General features: G+C 34.0%; 2 long non-coding RNA genes across 2 annotated transcripts; one reads left to right on the top strand and one right to left on the bottom strand.

Moving 5' to 3' along the window:
* Window positions 1–1529: 1529 nt before the first annotated feature.
* On the bottom strand, window positions 1530–4071 carry LOC127851921 (uncharacterized). Its single transcript, XR_008036049.1, has 3 exons — window positions 3503–4071; window positions 2835–2945; window positions 1530–2215 (listed from the first exon to the last, which is right to left on the bottom strand). It is a non-coding gene; the product is annotated as an uncharacterized LOC127851921 (long non-coding RNA).
* A 452-nt stretch (window positions 4072–4523) lies between these two features.
* Window positions 4524–10837, top strand: LOC127851576 (uncharacterized). Its single transcript, XR_008035827.1, has 2 exons — window positions 4524–7548; window positions 8483–10837. It is a non-coding gene; the product is annotated as an uncharacterized LOC127851576 (long non-coding RNA).
* The last annotated feature ends 6393 nt before the right edge of the window (window positions 10838–17230 follow it).

Below are 17230 nucleotides of genomic sequence, written 5' to 3'. Positions count from 1 at the left end.
TAAATAATGAAATAATTTTAAATCATAAATTATTATAAAGGTTACATTTGTCGTCTTCTACAGTTTGCCAATTTTGCCACATGAATTGTGTTTGATAAGGCTCGTTAAAAGCTCATTTCTTTTGAAAATAAGGACTGAAACATAAAAAACATATATAAATACAGTAAATAAACATTACCATGTCAGACTTTGTGGATGGAGGTAAGTTTGACATTGTTTGGGACGGTTTAATGCAGGAAGTTGTTATGTCTGAGGAAGACTTTGTCAATCAGTTTGGAATAAATCCGAGTGTGTTTAATGAACCATTTGATGAAATCACGAATGCAAATGTCAATTTAAATAAAAGTTATTTAGAATCCCTTACTGAAACAAAATCAAAAACTGAGAACAGTGAAAACCTATCAGACGCCATAGAAATAACAACCGAAGATGTACAAAAATTAATTGAAGCCGAAGATAACAAAAACACTATCCGGAAACACTGGCAGATGTCATTCGATTTCAAAAATATCTTGCCAAGAAAGGCGCAACGAAGGCAATCCACAATTTATCAGTCAACCATCTAGATGAATATCTTGCCACATATCTGCTCTCCATTCGCAAGAATGATGATGATGAATACGAGCCTGTCACATTGCGTAGCATCGTGGGAAGCATTGACGGAAACTTCAAAGAGCAAAGTACCCATACTCTATCTTCCGGAGCAGTGGTCCAGATTTTCCCTCACACGTGTCTGCCTGAAAGCAAAGCAGAAAAATCTATAAAAAAAAACAAGGAAAATGTATTTTTAATCACTGTTTAATCACGGCAGAAACTTGGTGGAAAAAAGTTTCCAAGATGTTGAAAACTATGGCAATCGAGGCTGGTTTTGTAAAAACAAAAAACATAAGTAATCATTCTGCTAGAAAATACCTTGTTCAAAAACTAAGGGATTCCAATATCGCACCCACCGAAATCATGCAAATAGCCCGGGTGTACTTTGTCCAGGGTTTTCCATGGAAATCCATGGAAAATATGAGGCTGGAGTATTCGGACTAAGTTTCCAGCCTTTTCCAGCGTCAATATTTAAAAAAAAGGGTGGAAAATTGTCCATGGTATGTGGAAATAGCCTGGAATAGTTTCCATGGTTTTCCAGGCTCCCTGGAATAATTACCATGGAACAATTTCCAGGGTTTTCCAGCCAGCATGGAATAAATACCGTCCGAATACTCCATGTAATCTGGAAAACCATGGAAAACCATGGATTTTTTTCCAGGGTTTTCCAGATTACATGGAGTATTCGGACGGTATTTTTTCCATGCTGGCTGGAAAACCCTGGAAAATGTTCCAGGGTTTTTCTTTGTTTAATATTCCATGGATGCCTGGTATAACATGGAAAATTGTCCAGCGTTTACCATGGTCACTGAATAGAAAAAGAAATTTCTGGTCTAAAAACAATATTCATGTATTAAATGAATACAATACTCGCAGCTTAAATAAATCATAATTTAAGGTTAGATTAAAACAAAACAAAAAATCAACATAATGCCTTAGTTTCTTCGATGTATTATTTTGTTCACAATTCATCAAAATATAACATCAGATTACAAATTGTGTTACATTTATTTAACAAATTATTCAGATCAAACAAGTGTTGTCTAATACATGCTTACAAAGCCTCTAGGTCCATTATCATAAATCAGGCCCTTACATAACAGAACAGGCCAACTTTAAAAGTTAAAAAGTATAATGCAACCTTAACAACATGTATTCAAAGTAACAAAATACAAGCAAGTCAAATAATATACAGTAACAATTCACGAACCCTGTACAAACAATATACAAGAAACAAAATGAAAAATTTAAGTTATTTTAGCTACTTCATGTTTGTCACAATACATGTAGCTGCCCATGAGCACAAGGATACTATTTTTCTCAGCTACTTTCACTTTAATGCAATTTAGGTGCTCAATTTCATTAAAATACTTTTATATAATTTTATTGTTCAAAGAAATTCAGAACATAATGCATGTACATGTATTACTTTCCAAGTGACAGTTTAAAATATAATTGCAAGTCTAAAACTTGTGAAGGCAGCTTAGTAAATTATAAGTACCCAGGTGGGATAAAATTACAGTTTTTAAAAACTTTTTTGTTAATTAGCTGGGCTTCAGTAGGTCGTGGATCTTTTATAGAACTTGTACTGCTGTTATACTGTACGGCTCCTGCATGATCTCTGAAAGAAAAACAAAGCAAACAATATTACAAGAAAGTCATAAGTTTTTTACATTCATCTGTAAAAGTAAATGTGCAGCAATCATATGATTGAATATCTATACTTCAATGCTCATTCATATTTTAATCTATTTTAGATATTTCATATCACTGCTCAATTCGGTACATCTGGCTTTTTTGTATTTGAGCGAACATTTACGATCCTAAGTAGTTAGCAATTATTTCTTTTCCATTTACTGAAATTTATTCTCTTAAAGTTTGCAAGCGGGCTTTAATCTACTTGCAAACAGGCAACCACACAGGAAAACTGAGACTTTCAAGTGAATAAATTGGTGATTTAACTTATATTTTTATATGACTCTCTTTTATTTTGAAATATATATTGTTGTTTTCTTAAATGCCCCAAAACGGGGTACACTAGCATGTATCTGGAAACTCAAACATATATAGGAATTTTATATTCAGATATTGCTAAATGAAAGATATGCTAATTTGCTAATTCATATAAAAATAACCTGTAATTGAAACTAGACCAAAATATTGGATACCAAAAAGACAAAATACTTTCAGGTGGTTAACACTAAATTACTTATATGAGCCCGGGGCATAACAATATTTACCATGAATTTGTGGCCATGTTAGTCCTCTTGGTAAATGCGCCAAAAGAGCCGCTTTGCTGTCTTGGGTTATTTCCCTGCCAAACTCTGCAGTATCTTCCATCAACTGGTCAGCTACAGTTAAAGCACATAATGAAAATGTATATAGAAAATAATTCAAGTATTGTTTTAAATATTTAGTAAAATTGTCTTTAAATAATAACTTACAATGAAGTTAATACATCACAAAGCAAAGCATAACAAAATTTGTAGGTATGATTAGTACAAATTTATTATTGCTATAATTAGAATGATGTGTAATTCTATTAGTATGAAAATGCACAGTGAAACCTAAAACACAATGCTATTGGTTTAATTAATTTATTTATAAACATTAACAGCATTAATGAGCATTGAGTTCTCATCATGCACAGCACATAACTCCCTTAGCCTCAGTTCCCTAGCCATGCATTATAAACTTCCGATACTACATTCCAGCTTATTAATATCTCCACATAGGACTTCCTTTATCAAGCTGCAAACTGCACTTAGTGAAAATGTGTGTGACAGCTGCTTTTAAACTTTTATATTTGCCATACTTTTACCTAAAATGTCACATAAAAAAGGTCTACAATGATGACATAAGAAGAATAAATTTAAAGGAATATTTAGAAATAATGAAAAGCACAAACCTTCAGTTGTTGTTCTATTCCTAGACAGACTTCTGAAACACTTGTATGCATCACTTTTTAACAACATTTCATGTCACTTTCCAAATGATATCCATACATTATTATTTTAAGAAATTCTTGTTAATGGAAAAACTCATTAACTCTACTGTTTGTGAACATTACATTAACTTCATTTTAACAACAAGTTTAACCTGCAAGTTTTCTACAATACGCCAGAATTTCAATCTAACAGGTAAACTTTCTGTATTTGAACTCAGCCAATCAGAAAAGGCTGTGATATTTTATAACCAATAGATTAGCAGCAGACATATCTGACTCACACACAGGTTTATCAGATAGTTTGTTAATTGCAAACCTGGACTGTAGTTAAATATTGAGTGTGTATACACCTTGAACAGGGTTAAAGAATTTAAACTTGTAGACATTGCTTTGAAAGTTACTACTATTACTTCTACTACTAGTACTACTACTACTACTACTACTATTTCTGCAAAACTACTACTACTATTACAACAGCCACAACAACAACAACAACAACAACAACTACTACTACTACTACTACTACTACTACTACTACTACTACTACTACTACTACTACTACTACTACTTATACTTATACTACTACTACTACTACTACTACTTCTACTACTACTACTATTACTACTACTACTACTGCTGCTACTACTGCTACTACTACTACTACTGCTTCAACTACTACTACTGCTTCAACTACTACTACTACTACTGCTACTGCTGCTGCTACTGCTGCTGCTGCTACTACTCCTGCTGCTGCTGCTGCTACTAATACTGCTACTGCTGCTGCTGCTGCTACTACTACTACAACTCCTGCTGCAGCGACTACTACTACTACTACTGCTACTGCTGCTGCTGCTGCTGTTACTACTACTACTACCACTACTACTACTACTACTACTACTACTACTACTACTACTACTACTACTAGTACTGCAACTACTATTGCTACTACTACTGCTACTGATGCTGCTGCTGCTGCTGCTACTGCTACTACTGCTGCTGCTGCTACTTCTACTACTACTACTTCTACTACTACTACTTCTACTACTACTACTGCTGCTGCTGCTAATGCTACTTCCTTAACTACTACTACTACTGCTGCTACTAGTATTGTTATTATTATTTATACTACTATTGCTACCGTTACTGCTACTATTCCTGTAAATGCTAAAACAACAACACAATAATAACTGCTACTACTGCTACTGTCACTTAAATTTGCACCAATAGTATAATTATCAGTAGTTTAACTGCTTATACAACTTATACAACAACCACTTTTACTTCTACTCCTACAACATATTCTACTGCCAGCCTCAGCATTACTACTTCTACCACTACTACTACTACTATAACTACTACTATTTCTGCCCAAACTATGCACATTGTTTTATGTTTTATTCATATGTTGTGTAAATTGTTGAACTCTGATTTACTTTGAATAAAATGTGTTGCATTTTTATAAGTTATTTTCTCCTCTTATAAAGTCTAAGTTTTTTCCAGGGTCAGCTGAAAATGTTAGAGTCTTTTCCATGCTTAAAAAATTCTATGTTCCACTTTCCATGCTATCTGGAAATATTTTCCATGGTTATCCAGCCTAAATCCAGCGTTTTCCATTCCTTTTCCATGCTTTTCCATCCAAGGCTGGAAAATGCTTGGAAAAAAAGTCCACGTTTCATGGACATTTCTAGAAAAAAAGCCTGGAAAACCCTGGAAACTGTTTCAAATTCCAGGGAATTCCATGTTATACCATGGATTTCCAGCCTAAGTTCCATGATTACCCTGGACAATGTACACCCGGGAACAGGACACAAACACGTACAGTCAATAACCAATTACAGTGAAATTTCCGAAACATATTAACAGATCAACATTAAAATCATTCACCCATAAAAAATAAAAATAATCTCATAAAAGTTTGTAATTGTTTTAGGTATGCGATAGTGATTATATTTTATGTTAAATATCAGAACACATACATGTATTTACAATATGTTCAATGTGTTCAATATTCAACTATATTAACAATACATTTATCTGTAACGCCAGCTCCTGTATCACTATATGCCACCCTACCGGGGGCATAAAAACTGTATCTGAAGAATGCAAGCTTTGCATTATTAAATTGGGAATTGATGAAATAATCCAAAATAAGAACCTGGAATGCGACCAATATTCGGACCTGCCAAGTGTCTTCCAAAAATACCTGTTGTTTAGTGTCTTCCGTCTGTTTTCTTTTTCTTTCTGTTACTCTTGCTTCCATTTCTCAAGTCGTAGATTATTTGTATGATTATAGCGATTACTATGTATTAATTATTGTGATTTTCAATATGTGATTGAAGTTAACATGCCATTATTTTGTCCTCATAAATGTTTAAAAGCCCCTACACAACAGTTTCATTCACTTCATTGATTAACTGTTTAACACTGGCGGTTAGTCTTGGTAGGAAAAAACGTTAGAATGTGTTATCTATCTTAAAAGCCATGGTCCAAAATTTATTTCAAAATATGGTTTCAAAGTTCTTCCCACATGCTGACTGCAAGGTTGTAGTTCAGGGTCAGTGAATGTTGACATCAGGCTGCCATCTGTGGTCAGTGTGAGCAGCTTGTGCTGGATACGGTTGGTGACATAGATCCGGTCACCAGCAGGACTCAATGCACATTTGCTCACTACAAAGCATAAAACATGTTACAAACACAAAAAAGATGTTCAAACCTTTTGGAAACATGTTCTACTGCAACTCCATCTGTTTTATGCACTTCTGTCAACACTTCCGAAATGAACATTTCTCTCCCCACCCACCCGGCAGTTTCACAAGCACAGTTTCATGGCCAAAAATCCAATAAATGACATGTTTTTTGGAGCTGTACTTAACGTGCAGAACCTCAATATCTACGACGAAGCACCACAGTAAACCAAACGCGCAGTATATATTCAAAATTCTATAAAAACATCATTCAATTCTTTACACGTGTTGACACACGGCGAAGACGTGAGCGACTGCACTGGCCTTGACATGTTACAACGGTTATCAAGTTTTGCCTTTAAAATGTATAATATATGCGTTCATTTTGTGTAATAAAGTATTGCTGCTTAAAGTTTTGTTGCAGAATTTGCTGTGAAAAGTAACTTAATGAAAACAATATCTAATACTAATTATAAATCATTACAGATATAATAATAAAAGTCACTGCATTTTTGTTAATATTTATCAATTACATTAATGGATTATATATTTAAGTAATATTTGTGAAAACAGTAAAATTACTGTATAGTCTATTTGCTATACAATTAAATAATCGAAAGCTGAACTTTAAATAACAACTAAGTATTCATAAAAGAGAGTTACGTTAATGAACAGTGAAAATGTAATATTTCCAATTGTTAATTTTGTTTACCTACACATAAATATACAAGATAATGTACAGACATTACTTAGCATAAATCTAACATTGCCAAATACAAAAGTAATCATTTAACCCTTAAAAGAATCATTAGTTAACATGTTATTTTATCCCAAACAAACACAAATTACACACTAAAATGTGTTACCTGTGAGGAAAAGAGGACAACAGTAAAAGTTTATTTGAACAGCTACATTTTTAACCAGGTTTTCCGAAGGAAAAAACTGGTTATTAGATTGGCGAATGCGGGCGGGCGGGCTGGCTGGCTGGCTGGCGGGCTGGCTGGCGGGCTGGCGGAATAAGCTTGTCCGGACCATAACTATGTCGTTCATTGTCAGATTTTTAAATCATTTGGCACATTTGTTCACCATCATTGAACGGTGTGTCGCGCGAAATAATTACGTCGATATCTCCAAGGTCAAGGTCACACTTTGAGTTCAAAGGTCAAAAATGGCCATAAATGAGCTTGTCCGAGCCATAACTATGTCATTCATCGTCAGATTTTAAAATCATTTGGCACATTTGTTCACCATCATTGGACGGTGTGTCGCGCGAAATAATTACGTCGATATCTCCAAGGTCAAGGTCACACTTTGAGTTCAAAGGTCAAAAATGGCCATAAATGAGCTTGTCCTGGCCATAACTATGTCATTCATTGTGAGATTTTAAAATCATTTGGCACATTTGTTCACCATCATGGGACGGTGTGTCCCACGAAAGAATCACGTCAATATCTCCAATGTCAAGGTCGCCACGACTAAAAATAGATTAAAAAAAAAAAAAAACTTACAAAGGGGGTTAATTTTTTTTGGTCATTTCAAAAGTTCAGTTTGAGTTTTCTCCCTTTATCAGATTTTTTTTTCACAATGAAAACCTGGTTTTGTGACAATTTTGTCCCTTGTCTTTTGCTGTTAAGTGACTTTACGTGTCCTTAAATGCTAACTTTCCTCCCAGGTGTCAAAATGACACTATGACATGAGGTGACAATTAAACATAAATATTTGCCAAAGGGAATTTTGGCAGGACAATGAGCAATTTTAACACAATGACCTTTTTTGTAAACTACACTAATTAGTCTGGGAATATATTATGGAATACACATTGTGGCAATAAAAATGACAATTCAAAGATATTTCAACTAGCCTAAGGTGGATACTTAAGGTGTAATGGGCAATTCATGAGCCTTATTAGTCTGGGATAGCAATTATGTAACCATGATACAATGGCCTTTAGTCTGGGAATGACAATTACCGTATACTTTCGCTTGTAAGATGCATTTTTAAGACTCAAATTAATAAGTTACAGTTGGGGTCGCGTCTTATCAGCGAGATACTGGTGAAAATAAACAAAAAAAATCAAAATATCGAGTTTACTGGGCTTGTGCTAGCCAAGTTGGACACTTGTCAGTTGTTAACCAGGTTTTCCGAAGGAAAAAACTGGTTATTAGATTGGCGAATGCGGGCGGGCTGGCTGGCGGGCGGGCGGAACAAACAATTACGTCAATATCTCCAAGGTCAAGGTCACACTTTGAGTTCAAAGGTCAAAAATGGCCATAAATGAGCTTGTCCTGGCCATAACTATGTCATTCATTGTGAGATTTTAAAATCATTTGGCACATTTGTTCACCATCATGGGACGGTGTGTCGCATGAAAGAATCACGTCAATATCTCCAATGTCAAGGTCGCCACGACTAAAAATAGATTTTTTTTAAAAACAAACTTACAAAGGGGGTTAATTTTGTTTGTTCATTTCAAAAGTTCAGTTTGAGTTTTCTCCCTTTATCAGATTTTTTTTTCACAATGAAAACCTGGTTTTGTGACAATTTTGTCCCTTGTTTTGAATCATCGCGGCAGCCATTTGCATTTTCTCTAAAGTCTGTATTGGCCCGTACTGTGTATCGGAACGCTATGTTCAGTTACCGATTTATTTGTAATAAAATGTATTGTTACTGATTTTGTTGACTATTATTTTTAATTTGAATTTTGTTATTTTTGGGGCGTAAGACGTTATATTGTTCGTGATTATTCTTGAAAAGTTTGTATCACCTGATTGTCTGCGCGCGACGTCGTTAAATGTCATATAAATTGGCCATTAAAGTATACGTGTGTAAGCGGCGACACGATGCCGACATTTTTTGCAAATTTTTTTTGCAGTGTCTTAGCTGTGGGAACAGTTTGAAGTTTCCTAAATTGATTTGTTCAGAGTCAGCTTTAAGCAGATTTTTTCAAAAATGTTTCATGAATAATTGCATAATGAAAAACAAATAAGTAAAGTGAACATCTTTGTGTACTAGTAACTCATAATGTGTCCTTGTTTCTTTTTTATTTAAAATTTAATTTCATTCCATTTCTCCTCTAAAACTAGCAATTGCTATAAGCTGTACATATATTGTAGACACTTGATAACAAAATATATGCCTCAATACTGATGAAATTGATAGTGAGAATGTTTATCTTGAGAATTTCTATGCTTAGAGTTAATCTGAATCATGAGAATCAAATAATAAGATATCCAGGTCCATTCTTAGAAAACCCTTGTTGCCATTCTAAAGGCCATCTTTATGACTCATCACACTTGATCCCAGTGTTTTTCTTGACAAGGCAAAGTTAGAAAAAATGGTCCCCACCAGTCAGGGCAGTTTTTGTAATATGGCTATAGTGATGCTTTTTTACACCATAAGAATCACAATACCCTGTGTTTCAAAATGGAGTGACCTGTTTGGGAAATTATGTTAACGAATTATGTTAATGAATATGTATGATTTCATTTTATTCTATATTTTTTAACTGAAGGTAAAATACATATTTTTAAACTTAGCATTTTAAGTGTTTTTCTCATAGGTTTATGTAAATATACTATTTAATTCATTCTAATACTATGCAAATGTTAATGAAACTGAACAAACACAAGGAGCAGCGTTATGCAGTTGAAACTGTTTGTGTAAAAAGTTGTGATTTTGTTGCAAATAGTAAAAATTCACATAATGATATACTTTAATTTTAGTTTACTAAGAATATAAGGTTGGTTTTGACAAAACATGTTATTATGTATTAAATGCTTTTTATTTTAATATAGTCTTTATTGTATTGTTTCTTTTGTTCTATGTACATTTAGCCAATATGATTTTTACTGTACATCATAATGGTTTATTGATTAAATTTTTATTGTTATGCCCCCTGAGGTACATATGTAGTTACCGCACGTTTATTTCCAATATTGAATCTGGATCACGTGCGTCCAAAACCAAAGTCATGAGGTCAATCTTAGAAAAACCTTGTTACCACTCGTGAGGCCACATTTATTTCTCAATCTTGATAAACATGGTCAGAACATTTATGTTGGCAAAATCTAGGTCGAGTTTGAATCTTTACCATCTGCATAAAAAAAAACAGGAACAGCAGGTTATATCTTTGAAAAATGTTTTAGTTGACAATATCTAAGCTGATTTTTAAATTTGGGTCACGTTCGTATAATAAAATCCTCATTACCACTGTTGAGACCCTATTCTCAGCCTTGATTAAAAAAATTGACAGAATATTCATCATTTAGATATGAAGGTAGTGTTTGAAAATGAATGTGTAAATTGGATTCCAGAACTAGATCACCGGGACATGTCTTCGACAATTTTGGTGTCTGTGAACTCTTTTAGGTCCATAATGACCTTTTTTTTATTTCAATGTTCAATTTTTCATTATTGTTTGTGTTTTTCATGTTTATAGTGTCTTAGTAGTATACTGATTTTCCCTAGGTTGAAATAGCTATTGTTAACTGTTTCCACAAATATGATGTAAATACAATAATTATGTTTTATTTTGTGGTCTTGTTTTGGTTTCTCAAAATGTATTTTTCAATGAAGCAATAAACTGTTTTTATAATAAATTACTTAAACATGATTTAAATTTATTTGTTGTTTTTTTTTCAGATGTGTTTTCAAGTTAATGTTTGATAGCATGCCAAAACTATTCATGTGTGTATGTCTCTTCTCTGAAACTGCAAGGCTCAGAGGTTTAAAGGGACTTGTTCATATATTGTGACTTCTTATATTGTGTCAGTAAATGCCGCTAATTGCTATATTTCAACCAAGCAACTGTAAAGCTCCAATGTAATGAAGAGAATATAGTTTTAGGACCATAAAAACAGTTGGTCCTCATCAGGACTTGAACCAGTGTCCTTTGGATTAGAAAGCTAACACCTAAACCACTCAGCCATCCCAATCAAAATAAAACTGTGCTCTTTTTTGCTCTAAATAAATGATCAGTATGTTGTAACACATTTAACAAAATAATATAATGATTGCAAATTAGTCCATTGTTTAGTGTTTGTAATAGTTAATAATTTAATCATTTAATCATTCTTATTCATAAACGACAATGTATTTTTCAGTATAGGTCTTTTATTAGTAGTACTTTAATGACTTTGTGACAATAACTTTAAAAACTGTCATTTCGAGATTTTTTGAACAAGTCCTTTCAATATGTTGGCGTGTAAACAGATTGGCCAAATCAGGCCCGTAAGGTAAAAACTGGCAATTTCCCAGAGTCATATAATGCCCCTGGGATCAAAGTAGGCCCTGTGAAGGAAAACCATTGTGAACATCATTTGTGTTTGGTAATCGACCGACATCATGTTTAAATCATACCCCTGGATTCGAAAATTGGTATGCCTCATGACCAGGGTGAGCAAAGTTGGTTATCTTTGCCCTCTCATTTATAATATATGATATAAGACTTTTAACGTAAACTTTCATTGATTGTGGTTTAGCGGATACAAAGTTAAATAGCTTCTGACAAATAACATTGTGTCACATTACTAGTTAACTTACTAGAATCAAATCGATAATAACACATTACACTAAATTTATGTTTGTGTGATCCGATATAGTATTAATTAATTCAAGTTTCAAAGATCTGGCACAGTACTAAAATATCCTCAATTAAACGAAAGATCAATGACTCCCTGAAAAAAAAACATTGAAGAAGAAAAAAGGATAAAAAAATATTGACATATATTAAGCATATCTTACGTTCATATTTAAAAACTTCATGAAAGCGAACAACTTCCTCCGATTCTAGACACCTGATAAGCTTCCAGTCAGGGTCTTGTCGTACCAAACCCTCGTCAGACTTGTCCTTTAATATGCCAGCGCATTATGGGGCCCACATACATATCCCTAATGGAAGTTGTGACAAGACGAGGTGCCCACTTGAGGCGACTACAAGACGACCGGCAGCATTATCCAGATTATCTATCAACTAAACAAACCTTATTACAAAATAATAAGACGTACTTGCTGGATTCTCAGTTATTTATATATGGCGCAGAATCTAGAATGTCGGTGAATACTGACCTTATATATGAATGAGTTTGCTGGTCAACATGTTGTTGATTGTTTTTTTCAAATTTGAAAACTCGTCCTGGATCTGATATGATTATATTTGCCCGGCAGATACGAATAATGACCTGCTCGTGACATCAGTTTGTTACACTTAATAATAGCGATATGAAATAATAAGGAATAGGACACCAACTGCATTTTAGATCTCATTCATAAACTGCTTATCTTTTTCGACTACAAACGAACAACAACGTCGTTTACATATATTTTTGGTTTAAATACAATTTACAGTCGAAACCCGATGGCACGAACTCGCCGGGAGCAACAGCAAAAGTTTGAGCCATCCAGAGTTCGAGCAATCGGAATTCTAGTACACTTAATTAACTAACATGAACCTGCGATTTACATCTCCAGTCGAAGGGTATTCATACTGCAAACTCCTTTCTACTTTCTGCGTTTGAATCAATAAGAACCAAATCCATGTACATACGTACTATTGTTATGAAACAATATTTTAAAACAATCCATATACAATTACATAATTTCATAATTTTATGCTCAATGCATATTTTATCGGCATGTTTTCTTACATAGTACATATTACATGTACGGGTACATGTAAGAAGCAGCAGGTAAAACAAAATATGCTTAAGCACTATTAACGAATCGCTGAATATTAAACAGCACTCCATTAATTTTTTTATTCGCGTCCTTTTTTAGCTTGACTTTTCGAAGAAAAATGAGAGCTATGCTACTTGCCCCGGCGTCGACCTCGGCGTTGGTTAAAGTTTTTTATAAAGTCAAATAATTTTATCACTATCAAAGATAATTAACTCAAACTTAAAATACTTCTGTATGGCAACAAGACGATTGTGTAGGTCAAGGTGCATTACTCTGCCGACATTATCTTTAGAGTTATGCCCCTTTTTATACTTAGAAAATTGAAAATTTGGTTAAGTTTTGTGTTCAGGTCCACTTCATTCCTAAAGTATGAAAGCTTAAGCTTTCATACTTGCAACACTTACTTACTATCATAAGGGGACTGTGCATGCAAAGTAATGTAACTCTGACTGGCATTTTGACATAAGTATGGCCCCTTTTATACTTAGAAAATTAAAAAAAAAGTTAAGTTTTGTGTTTTGGTCCATTTTACTCCTTAAGTATCATAGCTATTGCTTTCAGACTTGGAAAATTCGCTAACCATCATAAGGGGACTGTACAGGACAAGTGGCATTTTGACGGAATTATGGCCCTTTTTGACTTAAAAACGTTGAGTATTTTGTTACATTTTTTTGTTTAGATGCACTTTACTTCTAAAGTATCAAGGCTATTGTTTTAAAACTTCAAATACTTTATTACAATCATGAGGGCACTGTACCTGGCAAGTTGAATTTTACATTGACCTTTAAATGACCTTGAATCTCAAGGTCAAATAAATAAATTTTGCTTAAATTGCCATAACTTCTTTATTTAGGATCAGCTTTGATTCATACTTTAACAAAACAACACTTACCTGACAAACCACAATGGACTCCACCCAGACCATCCCCCACGCCCCGCCCCAGAACCCCCCCCCCCCCAAAAAAAAATCCCTTTTTTTCATCTTATTTTTGAAATATCGTCTAATACAATACCACATTCCCACATAATTTTCCCTCTCCACGACCCCTCCCCCCCCCCACACACACACAAAAAGATTTTTTTAAACATGGTAAAAATATGGTTTTGAAAATAAACAACATACGATGAATGTTTTTGACACCCATTTTATTTTAAGTACGCTAAGCCGAAAAATATCAAGAGGATCCGCTATATACGCTGTCTCATCATAAAATTAACACCCTTTCTGTTTTATAAACAAGAGCTGAAATCGTTAATTTATTAAGCTTAATTAATTAATTATCTTTATTGATATGTTTCGTGAACAAAATAGTCCAATATATTTCATTAACAAAATATATATTAACCATGGCAAAGGAAATTTAATGGCCCGTGTCTAAACAAAAGCATAATCGCCAAGACCGTGGCATCAGTTCGGAGCGTTAGGACCGCGCGCTACTTTCTTCCACCTTCGTTCCTTACTTACTTTTATTTCTAAACCATTTTTTTCTATCGTATACAAAATTCAATTCTCCTGAGCACTATGTAATTTTTTAAACTGAACTCCAAATATAAATACTCCAAAGGGATATAATGTACGAACATGTCAAGCGTAAATTTAGATTCTTAAACTCCAAAACGGTATGATATTTGAAAAAGTTAAAGTAACTCGCCGTGCTGCCCAAATCAGAAGAAAAACTAAATATGTATTTATATATCTGAAAACTACGTATCGTAGGCTTTCTAATGATGTATAATTTGTCAAAATCGGCCGAGAAATGAAAGTATAACTTAAAAAAGACGTGAGTGGGTACATCAAAATGTATAACCACTGCGTTTCGATATACGCAAATTATAAAAGATCGATATATAGTCACAACACGGTTTAACGCGCGGTGGTAAAACATAAAATATTTATTTCTAATGTTTAACTCACTATAAATCCAATAATAACAAGCAAATTCGTTGAATTGATATCCCCCGCCAATATGCTTCTGGACACAAAATGTTATATTTGACACTCAAAAAAGCATTTGTTCAAGATACAAAGGCCATAACTCCGTTATTAACAGATGGTGTACAATGCCATTTGGCGTGCATCATCCTGTTTTCCATATATATACTCATACCAAGTTTCAATGAAATCCGCCCACGCACTTCCAAGATATGGCTCCGGACGTACGGACGGAAAGACAACGCCAAAACAATATCCCACCGCTTATGGCGGGGAATAACAACGGGAATATACTAAAAGTGGTTTTTTTAAGAGGAATTAATAAGCAACAAGATAAACCAATAAAATTGGATGATTAGTTTTTGCATACTTCTGAATCTACTACAGTAATCATGGGTCAAATACTCGATTCATCTCCTATCAATATGCGCTCCGTGACATTAATAAGAATATTTAAAGGTGTTTTAATAGTTGTTTACATTATTAAAATTTAGCTATTAGGAGCGTAGAAATGAGATATAATATATTAAATAGTTTGGTGTATTATTATGATAATGAAAATATTGGTGGGTTTTGTTTCTCATTATAATAAAGCAACTAGAAGCGTTCAGATAAATAAAATATTAAACACGTCTATTACCAAGCAATAAAAGTCCCCTACCGGTGAACCTCCACCATTTTCAGCAATATTTCTAGTCTATTTGTTGCCATAGAAACCAGAATTCTTGACGTAGGAACAAAATGAAATGACGTGCATAATCTCCATATTGCCATCTGTCAATGTTTCAAGATTCATGAACAAATATGAAGAACTTCTAAAGCTATCGCAGGATCCAGAAAAGTGTCACAGACACACAGAGCGCAAACCATAAGTCCCATCCGGCTTCACCGGTAGGGGACCAAACCATGTTTTCTGAAGTGTATAATACAGCAACTATTATATTACAACTGAATAGGAATGTCCGAAGTATTTGAGATTATAAGAATGAAATATAATATGAATATTCATGTAATTAAAGACAGTTATTTAATTGAGGATATGAATATGGCACAAAAATGTAATTATGTATATCAATCATCGTCATTGTGTTTATTGCGAAAGAATTTTAGGTATCGGTAATTTTTACATGGACATATATAAAGAAGGTTTTGTGTAATTTAAAGTCAAAATTTAATGTGTTCTGTCGCGTTTAGCGTGCAGTTAAAATATACTATTGCATGCACATGAAATGTCTAATAGAGGTGTACCTTATAGTTTAATGGATTCACGAGTATGAAGATACTCGGCTACCCGTTATATAAGGTTACTTCGAGAATGCATTATGTCCTTTAGCGTGTTAACCTTAACAGAAGTCCTATTTATATATTGGTACATATGAGGTTTATGAAATCACGATAATAGCTGGTCAAATATGTCACTATAAAAGGCTTTTGGTACTGCGTAGTGAACACATCTCAAATTTCATAACCGCACGTACGTACATGTCAAGTTGTCATATACCTTGTTTAAGTAAGTGTTTCGATACTAATTGATGTAAAGTTGTATTTACTAAGACTCTCTTGTTAGTTTTAATGACGATTTTAATATATTAATAATGGGGATAATTTGGGATTTATGCCATCATTTTGAATAACTGATGCATTGACAAATGTATCAACACAACGCAAATGAAAGATCGATATTTCAAGACTACGCAAATGAAGATCGACTTCGCGAAACAACGCCTTCCACAAGAAATTGAAGACCATGCTACGCGCATAGATGGGAACATCACTGTGTTTCACTGTCAAAGTAAACACATGGTTGTTTTTAATTAACAGAAAAACAAACGACAGAAGATTTCGAAGGACAAAAGGTGACGAAACATTGGACAACATATTGTTACGTTTACAGCTTTTGAGTTAGATAACGTGGATCAACTTTTCGACATGCGCAGATAACGCATCCGAAGTCAACTATGTATTTGGCACTTAAGTCATCAAGGAATTAAAGTTCTTCTATAGCAAACACCTTGTAAGCATAATGACCAATAGAAAATCTGAATGTCCTGAGAGAAATGATAACGCTTAAACAAAAAACAACAATACAAACAACAACGCAAAAAACAACAACGATGTTTGAAACGGAAACGAGAATGGACGACGCAATATAAACCTCGGAAAGCTGTCTGAAACACCAAACGCATGCGAACCGTCACGGGCGAGTTGACAATCGGCTAACCTTCCTGACGGCGGCAGTGACAATCCGACTTAAAAGCAACATCGTATTCGCCGCGAGCGACTACTTCAATACTACATGGGCGACAACAGACGTACAGCTGGACAACGATCAACATCATCGGACCTGTAATGCGCTTCACTTCATTTCGATTGACATTTACATTTTATTCTCACAGT

This window comes from Dreissena polymorpha, chromosome 11 (genome assembly GCF_020536995.1).
Source record: "Dreissena polymorpha isolate Duluth1 chromosome 11, UMN_Dpol_1.0, whole genome shotgun sequence".
In the NCBI taxonomy this organism is placed as follows: domain Eukaryota; kingdom Metazoa; phylum Mollusca; class Bivalvia; order Myida; family Dreissenidae; genus Dreissena; species Dreissena polymorpha.
This window is presented reverse-complemented; position numbering and strand designations above follow the sequence as displayed.